Below are 14,344 nucleotides of genomic sequence, written 5' to 3'. Positions count from 1 at the left end.
CCCAGGCACCCCAACCTCATTCTGGCCTTGTGAAGAGAGAAACAGTAAAAGAAGAGAGGGAAAATGGGAGGGGGAGCAGAAGGAAGGAAAGAAGTAGGAGCATGAAAGAAAAGGAATGGAGGAAGAAGAGAAAGGGGAAAGAGAGGAGTCAGGAGAGAATGGATAAGGAAGATGAGGAAAGAGAGAAGAGAGAAAGGAGAGGATGGCTGGATAGCTGCAATCAGGGGGAGAGAGAAAGGGAGGGAGGGAGGAAAGAAGGGAAAAGGATAAAGATAAGGAGGAAAGGAGAGAGGGAGGGAAGAAAGTGAGATGGGGAGAGAGATATGAAGGAGAGATAGTGAAGGGAGAAAGGGAGGGAAAGAAGGGAAGGAGATGGAGAGAGAAATGCAAGGGAGATGATGATGGTGGTGCTGGTGGTGACAGAAAAAGAGAGGGAGAGAGAGAGAGAGAGAGAGAGAGAGAGAGAGAGAGAGAGAGAGAGAGAGAGAGAGAGAGAGAGCGCACAATATCTGGGAGCCTCAAGGCTGGCACAGGCAAGGAGGTTGGAAAGAAAAGGATGAAAGTGATTGGGTAGGAAATGAGTCTCTTGGCAGGGGCTGAGGAAGGGGTTTTAGAACCCAGCCTGTGAGGTCTGCCATTCCTCTGTTCTGCCCTCTCCTCACCCCTCCCTGAGGTATGTGCCCTTTCCAAGTCCCGGATTTCCTCTCCCTTTGCAGACATTCACTTCAAAGGTGGCAATGGGACAGGACCAGATTTCAGGCAGAGAACAAAAAATGCAGTATCGAGATCAGAAGGTCGATGAAGAATCGGCTCAGATTGTTTTGGTCCTTCCTCCCCCAGCCCCAGGGATCTGTACTGAGTATTTCCTTCCACTTATATAACTGTCCTGCTTTATCCACCCTGTCTGAAAAGAGTGTGGGGATTGGAGGCCCCAGAAATCCAGGGCTTCCTGGGCCTGGGGGCTCTGAGCTAAGAACAGGTCCTGACTGCAGACTTCCAAGGACTGAAGGAGGTCCCTTGCTCTGTCTCTCAAGCTCAAGGGAGGGATAGGGGCACAATCCCATCTCATGGGCCAGAGCCTCAGAGCCCAGCATCTGTTTTCCAGGGTCCAGGGCCCTGGTGGGGGGCATCAGTTGGGCCCACGGGCAGGTCAGAGTGGGTCAGCACCCCTAAGGATGACTATACCTGGGGGCCTCTTTAGTTTGAGTCCCATCAATCCACTGTCCCCTCCTAGTTACACATGGTGGGTTAATAAGCATTTATTTAGGCCTTACTTGATGCTGGGAACACAAAAGCAGGAAGATCCCTACCACCTTGATGAGGGAAGAGGGCAGATAAAGGACAAAAAAAGGAAACTGAAAAGGGTGGGGAAGATGAAGGAGCCCTGGCAGGCCGCTGGCCTGGCCACCTTCGTCCTGGGAAGAGCCCTCCAATCAGAGGCAGGGCCGAGGGCCCGACCTAGAGTGAGCTTCCGGCCTGAAGAGGTTTCTGGGTCCTGGTGGAGAAGTCCTGGCCGGGATCCTGTCCTTGGGCTGGCAGTGTGACCTCGCATTCCCTTTCTCTGTATTTTGTGTCCCACCTCTCGGGTCCTGGGGATGTCCCCCAGGACAAGGTAAGTTCCTCGAAGGCAGCTTGTTTAGTTTCCTTTTGTTTTTGCGGCTCTAGCACCCAGGACAGTGCCCAGAGCATAGTGGGCACTTCACGGGTGCTTGTGGATGGATTGTCGAAGTGGGTGGGGAAGTCAGGACCCAGCTCTCTTCCCCTGAACAGCCTGGGGAAGGAGCCAGAGGCAGGGCTCAGCCTTTCTGGGTGCTCAGCACGGCGGTGGCCGGATGGGGGAGCACAGAAGGAATTGCATCTGGCCCCCTGGGAGGCTGAAGGCCGGGCCTGGTCTGAGGGCTTGGAGGAGTCACTGGGCAGGAGATGGGGGGAAAGGCAAAGGATGATGACGCGGAAGCCAGGAATGAAGCGGTGGGGATCTGGATTCGAATGGCGGCTCTTCTACTTACCACCCAGCTGACCTTGGACAAATTCCCTTGCCTCAGTTGCCTCATCTGTAAAAAGGAGACTTTGGCCTAGGTAGACCCTGAGGTCCCGGCCAGCTTGGGACCTGTGACTCTGTGGACTAGGCTCTCGCGTGGGCTCTGTTGCTAGTGGCTCACCAATGCTTCCCAATCACACGTGGAGGCCTCTGGGGAGCCCCTGAGACGGGTAACCCTCCTAGGTGGGGACAGATAGGGCTAGGGCGTCACTGGAGGCCAGAACAGATAGTGCTGGGGCGGGAACACCATTCCTAACCGATTCCGGGTTGCCTTCAGCCCTCCACCAGACCCCGGCTCACCGGCCCACGTCCACACGGAAGCCATCCCCTCCGGGAAGGCCTCCCCAGGAGGACTGGGGTGACCATTCAGTTCCCAAACCTGCCTCTTTCACTCACACTTTGGGGTGTCTGTGTCCCCATGGGGATGAGAACTCTCCGAGGCGGGGAGGTGCCTTCCAGGAGCTCCCTAGACGAGGCGAATAGCCACGCCCAACCCTGCCCCTCCCACATCCCCTGGGCCCAGAACGCTGGCTTCCTCAGGTGCTTGGGGACTGGAAGAGATGACGGGAAGGAAAGAGGATGGATGGGGGAGCACCTGGTTGGGGCTTCGGGTCCGCTTCTGCAGCGGGTGGACGGGGAATGGGGAGCCCCTTCCCCTGCCCCTTTACACAGAAGCTCCAACTTTCAGTCCAGCCCAAGGACAAGAAGGGCCCAGCAGGTCCTGTCTGGGCCCCACCCCTTTCTGTCCTCTCTTCGGGGATGCTCTTTGACTTCTCGGTGCGCTCAGCTCCTGCCTTCTTCATGCCCCGCCCCCCGCCCCACCCCCAGTGCTCTCTCCCCAAGCCCCTCGCCTGCTCAGACCTGCAGCCAGGGGCCTAGTGCAGACTCGGAGGCGTGGCCTCTCCCCATAGCTCTCTGAGCTTCCCCATCAGACTGGAGGCTTTCCAAAGATGGGAGATGGGTCTTCCTCATGACCCCCAGGGACTCTCTAAGGGTGGGCCACTGCCTCCCCTATCACCAGGCAGGGGTTTTCTGAGCGGAGGGTGAACGTTTTCAACAAACCGGGGTATCCAGGGAAATCAGACTGAGAAGAGAACCCCAGAGATAGTGATCACAAGCCCCTGGAAAAGCGAGACCAGGAGAGGCTGGAAAGGGCACACGTGGATCGGGAAGGCCCGCGGCTCTTCAGCCTACGGGCCGGCCATCTTGACTTGGGTCTTAAAGAAATACCTCGTGAGCTCTTGGGGAGGGAAGTGGTGACTCGTTCAGAACAGGCCCAACTGCCTTCCCCTCTGTCTGTGCTGGGGTGACTAGACTGGAACATTAGGGAGCCTCTCTCAGGAGAGTGGACAAGAGAGGGAAATAGACGGGAGCTAGAGGAAGGTCTCTAGTGCAGTGCCCCAGGGCTCTGCTCTGGACCTGGTTCTAGTCAATGTTTGCATCAGTGACTTGGGCTTCTCATACAGTCTGTGGACCCCATGAAGCTGGGAAGGGAGAGTCGAACGCTGGATGGCAGCTCTCTGAGCCAGCTAGGCGGTACACTCCATTGAGTGCTAGACTAGGAGTTGGAAAGATCTGAGTTCAAATCCTCCCTGCTACCCTTACTAGCTCTGTGTGAATGACTTAATTACTCAGCCTCACTTTCTGCATTTGGGAAATGTAACATTTGTTAAAAAAAAAAAGTACAATGTGATCAAATGAGACCATCTTTGCAAAGTGCCTAGTATACAGCAGGTGCTGTATAAATGCCTATTTTTCTTCCTAAAATATGGGTAATACTATACCTACTTCACAGGATCATTGTGAAGACCAAATGAAAATATTTGTAAAACATTTTATAACTATCAAAATACTACATAAATGCGAGGCTTGGTTATCTAGTCTGGAATCTCCTGGGGATAAATGTAAGGTCTTGCAGCCCAAGTGTGAATGGGGATGTCTACAGGATTGATAGAGAACATCCCCAAGAGGAGGCTAGGGCTCTCCCCGTCTATGTGAAGGGCTGGCAGAGGGATTCGGAGGGTTCTGCCAGGCCCCAGAGGGCAGTACTAGCTCCAAGAGGAGGAAGGTGCAAAGAAGGGTCCTTTGTCTTCAGGGACAGCTGATTGGGGGAGGTCCCATGGGGTAGCTCTTCCTACCATAGGACCTGGTCAGGAGCCTCAGGGCTTTTCAGGTCTAAGCCCAGGGCTGAAGTGGCCCTGACCCCACCCAGAATCTCCCAAGGCCCCTTGGCAGGTGGTGGGTAAACACAGGATAATTACCGCGTTTATGGGTTTATAGAGTGTCAGGCCAGTGCTTGCTTCCTGCAGAAGGGCTAGCCAGCCCAGCTGGCCATTGTAGGAGGTGAGAGGGGAAGTGTGCAGTCACATAGCTACAGTTTGGGGAGTGCAGGGGAGGGTGTTGGAGGTGGGAGGTGCTGCTGTGCCCCCCTCCCCAGCCCGAGGTCAATACTCACTCTATTAGGCTGCTGGACTCTTCCAACCCCCAGCCTGTCCCATGGGTATGGGACCTAGCCCAAGCCACCATTTTGTCAATGGCTCCAAGTAGTAGAGAGATTTGCCCAGAGTCCCTTGAGCCACCTTAAAGCGGAGGCTGTTCTCAGGGCCTGTGGCTGCCAGTAGGCAGGACACAGCTCACCCTCTGCACTGTGTCTAGAGGGAGGGAAGGAGGTTCATGACACAGTAGGCCGTCAGGCATCCCTCTGCCCGACTTGGAAATCAAGACTGGGCCAGCATTTACCTGTGAGTCTGGCTATGATGTGAACCAGGCAGAAGGCCTTGAGCACTTAGCCTAGTTTGAGGCTTCTAGGCAAGTCCTACGGCTAATGCCCAAGAATCCTCATCCCTTCATTAAAGCAGCGCCTAGCAAAAGGTCAGGAGAGCCAGCCTGAAGCCCTTGGCAGAGGAGAGGGAGGTATTTGGTCAGCCCTGCTCCCTGCTCACTACAGCCACCTCCCCTTGGCTAAGCAGGGTCTCCGAGGGAGACTCGCCTAGTTTGGCGCCTCCCAATTCTCGGTGCTATTCCCTTGCCTTCCCTCTCAGGGCACCTGCTCTCCAGGTGACAGACGGCTAAGCTAAACCTCACCAGAGCAAGTGCTACTTCTCCCTGGTGGCATAGTTGCATTTCATCAGAGCCTTCTGGAGACACCTTCTTGTCCCAAAGGAACGAAGCTCTGATGGTTGGATCTCGGGCTGCACAGGATACCAGAGGGAGAGAGCCTTGGGGAGGGGCCACCAGGGAACCCCCAGGCTACAGAGTCTTGTAGACTTTTCCATCCATTCGTAGATTTGTTCATTGACTCCCTCACCAAACATTCATCGAGTGAGAACCCAGTTACGTACTTCAACTTGATAGCAAGAAAACGGCATTTCTCTGAAACTGTTTTGTAAGGAAGACACTTCCTGGCTCCAGCCTGACCTCTGCCCACACTGCCCCTGGCGGCTGTTCACAGGGGTGGGGGAACGGTCCGTGCCTCGGGAGCTCGGGCCTTGGGTAAGCATGCCCTGAATTGAGGGGTCCTCTGCCTGCCACGCTCGGGTGGTCCCCAGCCTTGCTTGGGAAAGGGAATGCGTCCTCCCCCTGCTCCCACTGGCCGTAGACAAGCAGCAAGATGAAATTGGGTGGCACAGGCAGGAGGGGTCTGGGAAACTGAGGCTACAAGCAGTCACGCAGAGCTGCAAGGGTCTGAGGCGGGATCTGAAGCCAGCCTTCCTGACTCCAGGGGCTGTGCAGAAGCCGCAGCAGGATCAAGTGGGAGGTGAAGCCTGACTTGAACACTGGGAAGGCTGCTGGCATTACAGCCCCTCAGGCTGGAGATGAGCAAGCCCAGCGCTGCCCGGAGGGTCCTGGTGAGCAGTCTGGGTCTCCTGCCTCCCCCTCTGGCCCTGTAGCTCCCAGCCGCCTCTGCCACCAGGACTCCCGGGATGCTCAGGGGGCCCTTCTTTCCTCACTTCTGGGCTCAGCCGCAGGCTTCCTCACAGGTTGCTTCCTGTGCCCTTCCAAGGCTACAGAGATTTTCCAGGATCTACCTGACCCCAGGGCAGCAAGGTAAATGAAGGCAAAGAAACATTTGCTTCCCAGTCACTCTACACCTGGACAAACCCATTTATTTGGTTTGTCCTCCCCCCCTCCCCGCCCCAGGCAATGAGGGTTAAGTGACTTGCCCAGGGTCACACAGCTAGTAAGTGTCTAGTGTCTGAGGTCGGATTTGAACTCAGGTCCTCCTGAATCCAGGGCTGGTGCTCTATCCACTGAGCCACCTAGCTGCCCCCCAGGATTTCTAAATGGGCTTGTCGGGAGCAGCTAGGTGGTGCAGTGGATAAAGCACCAGCCCTGGATTCAGGAGGACCTGAGTTCAAATCCGACCTCAGACACTAGACACTTACTAGCTGTGTGACCCTGGGCAAGTCACTTAACCCTCCTTGTGTGCCACCCCCCCCCCCCCCCCCGCCAAAACAAAACAAAACCAAAAAAAGAAATCCTCGACTTGGTCCTTCACCTTGAAGTGTTGCCTCTTGCAGGAAGCTTTCTCTGATTGCTCCAGGTCCCAGGGAGGCCTCCTGCTGAGGCTGAAAGCCCTCATTGTCTGAACACCTCCTCCCCAGGCCAGCTCATGGGCGCACATTGACCTGAGTCCTCTGCCTATACCATGTCACCAAGCAGCCTATGATCTCCCCGAGGAAGGGGCTGGGGTCTCTCCCTGTTGCCACAGAAGCACCTCGCTCCGTACTTGATCCTCTCCCCCAAGATCAGCCTTACTGTGACTGGGGCCCATCTCCCCGACCTTTCCTTTCTCAGGGGGTGGATTGGGGTGGGGGGATGGTAGAATATCCTGCTGAGACCTTGCTAGGAAGAAAGGGGAGTCACGCACAAGCTCCCAATGCTCCCTTCATCCCAACAGGGGAGACAACCCCCAAGAGAAAGCTCACAAAGTGGGGCAGGAGTCGGGAGAGGAGGCCACGCAGGAAGGACAGCAGTAACTCACTGGCCGATCAGAGTGGGAGCCTGAAGCAGGGCTTTGGATGGAGTCATAGTGCCCAATACACGGATGAAAGATGGTGGAGCAGCCTAGAGAAGAAGCTCCCTGGGTCCTAAGGAGAGCCAGATGTCGACGCCTCTCTGTGCAGGCACTTTGGCCAGCTCACCCTCATCTTCCTTGGGCTGCGGTCACCCAGGACACCTCCCTGAGGCCTCCCCGGAAGCCTTGTCAATCTTCACTCCTAAATCGAGGGGTCCTGGAGGTCTCTCCTCCATCAGGAATGTGGAGATGGAGTCACTCGGGGACACAGAATGGCACAGAGAGCCACACAAGCCACCAAGGGCCACCATCGTCAGGCTCTGGCCTCCCTTGAGCCCCTGCCCCTCGGGCTGACAGCTGCTGTGGAAGGGCCAGGGGAGGCTCCCTAATCCCGGGCCTGGGGCTCTCTCTGGCTTTATACGCTGCCTAGCGGTGTTGGTCAAGTCAAGTCAAGGAGCATTGATGAAGGCAGGTGTTGTGCCAGGCCTTAGAAATCCCAATAGGAGACAGAACATCTTGGGGGCCTACAGCCCCCACCCCAGCCATCTGCCTGGGACTTGGACTTCAAAAAGACAGATGCTCATATTTGATGGTTTTCCTTACGCCCTGGGTAGCCTCTTCTCTAGGTGGCTTTCCCGCACCATCTTTCATCTTCGTGCTGGGCCCCAGGGATGATGGATTCCTAACATTCCACAGCATATGAGCCCCTGTCAGTGTGCTTCTCATTATCGGTCAGCCAATAGACACAAGTAGCTCTCCCTTCAAAGCCGAAAGTCCCACCTGTGTGACCCTGAGCTGCAAATAGGCACTCCCCATATCTCAGGCCCACCACTGCTTCCTGGTCATCTCTATGCCATGCCCCTTGACCCCTGTTTTCTCTGTGTCTCCTGCTCAAAACGTTCCTCTCTGGCTACCACTCCCCTTTATGCACTGTCTCCTGGTATGAGAATCTTTGAATGAGAAGCTCTTGGAAGGCAGGGAAATTGTCTTACTCACTAGTATTTGTATGCTTTTGCTGTTGCTTGCATGCTACGCTCTCTTTTGTCTCCAGAGTTATCCTCCAGGAGGAGTTCAGAGAAACCTGGAGGGTCTTGCAAGGACTGATGATGAGTGAGATGAGCAGAACCAGAACAACATTGTGCACAGTATCATCAACATTGTGTGTTGATCAACTGTGAAAGACTAGATTCTTCTCACCAATCCAATGGTACAAGAAAGTTCCAAAGGAATCATGATAGAAAAGGCTCTCCAAATCCAGGAAAAAAAAAGAACTGTGGAATATGGACGCTGATTGGACCATACTATTTCTTTTGGTTTTGGTGCTGTTGTTTTTCTTTTTTTTGAGGTTTTTCCTTCTTGCTCTGATTCTTCTTGTATAACATGACTAATGCAGAAATAGGTTTAATGTTATTTTATCAATCTATCTATCTATCTATCGATCTATCTATCTATCTAGATATCTATCTATCTATCTAGATATCCTATATCATATTACCTGCTGTCTAGGGGAAGGGGGGAGAAAAATTGGAAATTGGAAATCTTATCTGAACAAAGGTTGAAAATTTAAATAAATAAATTTTTTTTAAAAGACATCCTCCATGCCTACAAGACACCTCTGTTCATTGTATAGACAATGTTTGATAAATGCTTTTTCAGTCATTCATTGATCAGAATGTCTGATCAAAGATCAGTTCAGCCTTTATGTTCTTTATGAAGTCTCTCTGGATCCCCCAGTAGTTATTGCCTTCCCCCAACTCACCTCATAAATATATTTTTTGGTATGAGCAGCACAGCACAATGGACAGAGCACTGCCCTTGGAGTCAAGAGGACTTGGGTTTGAATGCTGATTCAGACACTTATTAGCTGTGTGACCCTGGGCAAGCCACTTGGACAATCTGTGACTCAGTTTCCCCATCTGTAAACTGGAAGTGCATTGGACTTGACGGGCCCCAGGACCCTTTTAGTTCTGAATCTAAGATCCAGGGCCTTCTAGGTGTCACTCCGTTATTTGACTTGTGGCTCTGTATTTCCATCATTGTCTAGCATAAATGGGTGCTTAATAAATGCTTGTTGATGGCCGCTTAGCAGGAATGACCAGAGCTTGTGTTTCATTCCATGGCTATAGCTTAGAAATCCCAGGGTTGTCTCGACACCATGATAAGACCTTGGCACTCCCTGTCCTTCCCATTGAGCCTCTCCCTAGGAGACCCAGGAGAGCACATGCCTCTCGAGCTGTTGGTTCAGGTGGAGCTCACTATCCCTTCACATCTCCAGCTCTTTTTTGAGGCGCTCCTCCCTCCCCACACTTCTGCCACTTGGACCTGTTCATGCCCCAGTGTAGGACTTGACGTCTGTCCATATTACATTTCATCTCTTTGGCTTGGGCCAGGTTTCCTCTGAATCCCGACTCTGTTACCCGTTGTGTTGGCTTTCCCCCCAGCTCCATGTCACTTGGAGAACATGTGATAAGCCTGCTCCAGGCCTCCGTCCAAGTCACTGACTAAAAGAATGCTAAATGGCACTGGGTCAAGAGCAGACCCTTGAGGCACTCACTCACCCGGGGAGGTTCCTTCCATGCTGACCTCCACAGATCCAAGCAATCCTTCAGCCCGATCATGAGCTGGCAGCTGGCTCACGATCTTGTCCCCAAGCAGAGCGTGAGAGACACAATACGATGCGTTGTTAAATCAAGCTGTCGTTGAATCTTCGGCATCTTTTCTCTGCCCATCCTCGGCCCGCTCACCCTGTCAAAGAGGGGGCAGAGGGTTAGTCTAGCACGGCGTGTTCTTGATGAAGCCTGCTTCCTCTTTCAGATACTCATTAACCGGCTCGTGAATAATTTGCTCTAGAATATTGCCGGGAATCAAAGTCAAGCTCCGCTGGCCTCAGTTTGCAGCTTCCGACCCAGTCTCTTTCACATGAGTCCTTCTGTCACTTCCGCTGGCCATGATGTTCAGCTGTCACTGATGAGAGCTCCGCAGCCACACACCCCTTTATTGCCATGGAGCGTAGGCTATCTGGGCCTGCTGACTGACTAATTACAGGCACCCTAATGCTCTCTCAGCATCTCCTCGCTTCCCTTTCGCGCTTTGTTAGCGATCTTTGCTCTGTTCTTGCCAATCCAAAGGCCATTTTCCTTGGCAGAGAAAAAAACCAAAATCATGAGCGGCTGAACGGCTCTGCCTTTGGCGCATCATCATTGTCCCATCTGCCCAAAGCAGCAGTTGCATCCCTCCCTCCTTTAATTCCCTTTCCCCCCAATAAAACCCTTTTCTAAAACCCTTTTATTGCTTTTAGCTTTCTGCCCAGCTGTGGCTCATTCTGAGCTCCATGACTTGTGACACTTCACTTTTGGAACTCCAATACCTTCCCCTGCTTCCCTTGTCTCTATGTATCTTTCTTTCTTTCTGAAAGGCTTTAATATATAATATTATTTTCCAAGTTACATGTTAAAACCATTTTTTAACATTTGGATTTTTTTTAAGTTTTGAGTTCCAAATTCTCTCTCTCCCCTCCCTGAGACAGTAAGCAATCAGATATTAGTTATCTATGTGCAATCATGTAAAACATTTCCATATTAGTCATTTTGTACAAGAAGACTCAAGTAAAAAATAGCATGTTTCAGTCTGTGTTCAATCAACATCAGTTTTTTCTCTGGATGTGGAAAGTATGCTTCATCATTAGCCCTTTGGGAATGCCTTGGATCATTATATTGCTGAGAATAGTTGAGTCTTTCACAGTTCTTCATCAAACAATATTACTGTCATTGTGGCCCTACTCTCAGCTCGCTACTCTAGAGACCCAGAACTTTCCCCTTGGGTGAGATCCAGGGTTCCCTCTTTTCAGAAAGAGAACTTGGTGTGTTGAGGAAAAAGCACAGCTTTAAGAACTATGTTCAAATCCAAAATTCCATGCTCACAGTATGACCCTAAGGACTTAACAGTCAACATGTCAAGCAAAAGGGCAAAGACAAAGACTACCAAGAAGCACCCTCAGTATGCAACTTCACATGTACTCACTATGTTTGATCAATCACAGATTCAGACAGAGATGGTTTTATTGACAAGGAAGATTTACTTGATATGCTTGCTTCCTTAGGAAAGAATCCCACTGATGAGTACCTAGATGCATTGATGAATGAAGCTCTGGGTCCTATAAATTTTACTATGTTCCTCACAATGTTTGGGGAAAAGTTAAATGGAACAGATCCAGAAGATGTCACCAGAAATGCTTTTGCTTGCTTTGATGAAGAAGCTACAGGCACCATTCAGGAAGATGACTTGAGGGACAACAATGGGAGACTGTCATTGTGCACAACATTTTCCTGGTTCTGCTCACTTCACTCTACATCAGTTCATACAAGTCTTACCAGGCTTTTCTGAAATCATCCTGCTTGTCATTTCTTATAGCCCAATAATATTCCATCACCACCATATACCACAGTTAAGCCATTTCCCAATTAACAGCCATCCCTTTGATTTCCAATTCTTAGCCACTGCAAAAAGAGCTGCTACAAATAAACATTTTTGTACACATGGGTCCTTCTCCCTTTCCTTTGATCTCTTTGGGATACAGACCTAGCAGTGGTATTGCTGGATCAAAGGCTATGCACCGTTTTACAGCCCTTTGGGCTTAGTCCAAATTGCTCTCCAGAATGGTTGGATCTTTTCACAACTCTACCAGAAATTCATTGCTGCTGTTCAGTCATTCAGTTGTGCTTGACTCTTCATGACACTGTAGACCACAGCACACCAATACTTTCCATGAGGTTTTCTTGGCAAAGCTACTGGAGTGGTTTGCCATTTCCTTCTCCTGTGGATTAAGGCAAACAGAAGAAATTAAGCAACTTGCCCAGGGTCACACGGTCAGTAAGTGTCTGAGTCTGGATTTGAACTCAGGTCTTCCCAACGCCAAGCCCAGTGTACTAACCACTGAGCCACGTGTCTGCCTAGTGGTTCATGAATGTACTTATTTTCCCCTCCAACATTTTTCACTTCTGATAAGTGTGAGGTGGCACCTCAGAATTGTTTTCATTTGCATTTCTCCAGCTAATAGTGATTTAGAGTGTTTGATATGATTGTAGATGGCTTTGATGTCCTTTTCTGAAAACTACCTGCTTGTGTCCTTGGACCATTTAGCAGTTGGGATGGATAGGGTACAGACAGGGTGGAGAGCATCTGCTCACAGGTGTAGATAGTGTTACCCCTTAACAGACAGACTGAACTTCTTCAGGACAGAGTCGGTGCTTAATAAATGGCTGTTACCAATTGACTGACACATTGGTGGAAGCAACAGAGCCTCTGTTTCAGGCACCGCTGGAGTGGGAGCAGGAAACTTCTATTCTGATTGTCTAAAAAGACACAAGAAGAGATTCTGCAAAGGACAGGTGAGTGGTAGTGACTTTGCAAAGTTCCCAAGAAAACCTGAGACTGGGTGTCTAAAGAGATTGTTGGTGAACATAATTTGTATAGTGTCTAAGTGCTTTACAAGTGTAAACCCTATGAGAAAGGTGCTATCATCATTATCATTTTACAATTGAGGAAACAGAGACAAACAGGGTAAAGTGACTTGCCCAGGGTCACACATATAGTGTCTGAGGCCACATTTGAACTCAGGTCTTCCTGTCTACAGGTCCAGTGATCTATCCACTGTACTATCTAGCTGCCCTAGCAAAGGGAAATCTAGCAAAGAAAGTGAAAGCTGTAATTATAGAGACTGCATTTGAAATAGATGGTTTCAGAGAAATCTGGGAAGACTTGTATGAACTGATGAAGGGTGAAGTGAGCAGAACCCAGAGCAGTTTATAAAATAAAAAAGACAGCACTGAGTGACTTAAGATTTCTCATCAACATGACCGATGAAGATTCAGAGAATCTATCTTGAGGCTTGCTACCCACTTCTTGACAGGGAGGTGCTGGAATCGAGATGTAGAATGTGATGTTCCTTTTGGGACAAGCCAATGCGGGAATGTGTTTTGCTGGATTTTGCACATTTGTTAAAAGAGCTTTATTGTTTTTCTCCTTCCTTTTCCAAGGGGGCAGAGTAGGTAGGAGGACAAGGGGAAATAGAGGCACAACATGTTCAGACTATTAAATACAAAATAGGAATAGGGTAGCAAGAAAGAAGAGAGAGCTAGTGAGGTATTTTTATTTTACAAAGGGAGAGAACAGGACAGCAAGAGGCCAGGAAGCAGTGCAGACAAGCTGGCCAGCTACAAGCTAATCTGAATATGCATTTTAAAAGAAAAGCAGGCTGTGCATAATAGGGAACTATGGTCTCAGATGTAACACTTTTTCCTGGTCTATTATGAACATGTAAATGTTCATTCTATTTGTCTCTTCAGGATAAAAATAAAATTTAATTTTATAAAAGGGGGATGTGATTTCTTGTTCTACAAACTGGCAACAACCAAATTAGCTTTCTTTCCTTTTTTAACCAAACTAGTAACTGAGGGGACCATTCTCACTATGGGTTAGCTGCCTCTTAGCAGAATGCGAATAAAATTCCAGGCCCAGTCCTCATCTCTCTCCCTTTTTGATGAACTATCTCATACTATTCTTATGGAAAATATGTGGAGATGTGGACTAGACAATAAGAGAGTTGATGGATTTGGGACTGGTTGAATGGCTGCTTCCAAAGAGCATCATTAATGATTCACTAGGAGCTGGGCAAGAAGTCTACAGTGGAGTATCCCCCAAGGATGTGTGCTTGACCCTGGGCCATCCAACATCTTTGTCAATGACTTGGAGAATCTATCTGATTGTTAGAGAGCAGGGAGTGAGAGAAGGAGTAGAGCCATCTTAGTAGGATCACTGACCAGTGGTGACCAACTCGAAGGCCAAGCCAATAGAACACCACCATTGCTCTGGTACTTCTGTGAGTCACAGGGATGATGTGGGGGATGAAGCTTCAAAACTGCTCCCACCAAAAGTGGGGAAAGGACTCTCTTTTTTTGCAGGGTAATGTGGGCTAAGTGACTTGCCCAGGGTCACACAGCTAGTTAAGTGTCAAGTGTCTGAGACTGGAGCTGAACGTGGGTCCTCCTGAATCCAGGGCTGGCGCCCTATCCACAACGCCACCCAACTGCTCTGAAAGGACTCTCTTGATTCCTGTTGTTTCAGAGGTGAGTCCTCTCTGGATTCTTTGAGAAAGAAATCAAATCTGTTCTGCATTTGTTGCCTTGTGTTTCCCCATTTAATTTTAAAAGAACCACCTAGAAGATAATGGAGTGTTTTATCTTCCACACCCATGGAGGGAGAATAACTCCTAAAGTGGTTGTATCTCA

Source organism: Dromiciops gliroides, chromosome 1 (genome assembly GCF_019393635.1).
Source record: "Dromiciops gliroides isolate mDroGli1 chromosome 1, mDroGli1.pri, whole genome shotgun sequence".
Classification (NCBI taxonomy): domain Eukaryota; kingdom Metazoa; phylum Chordata; class Mammalia; order Microbiotheria; family Microbiotheriidae; genus Dromiciops; species Dromiciops gliroides.
The sequence above is the reverse complement of the archived record's forward strand: the minus strand, read 5'-3'. Positions refer to the sequence as shown.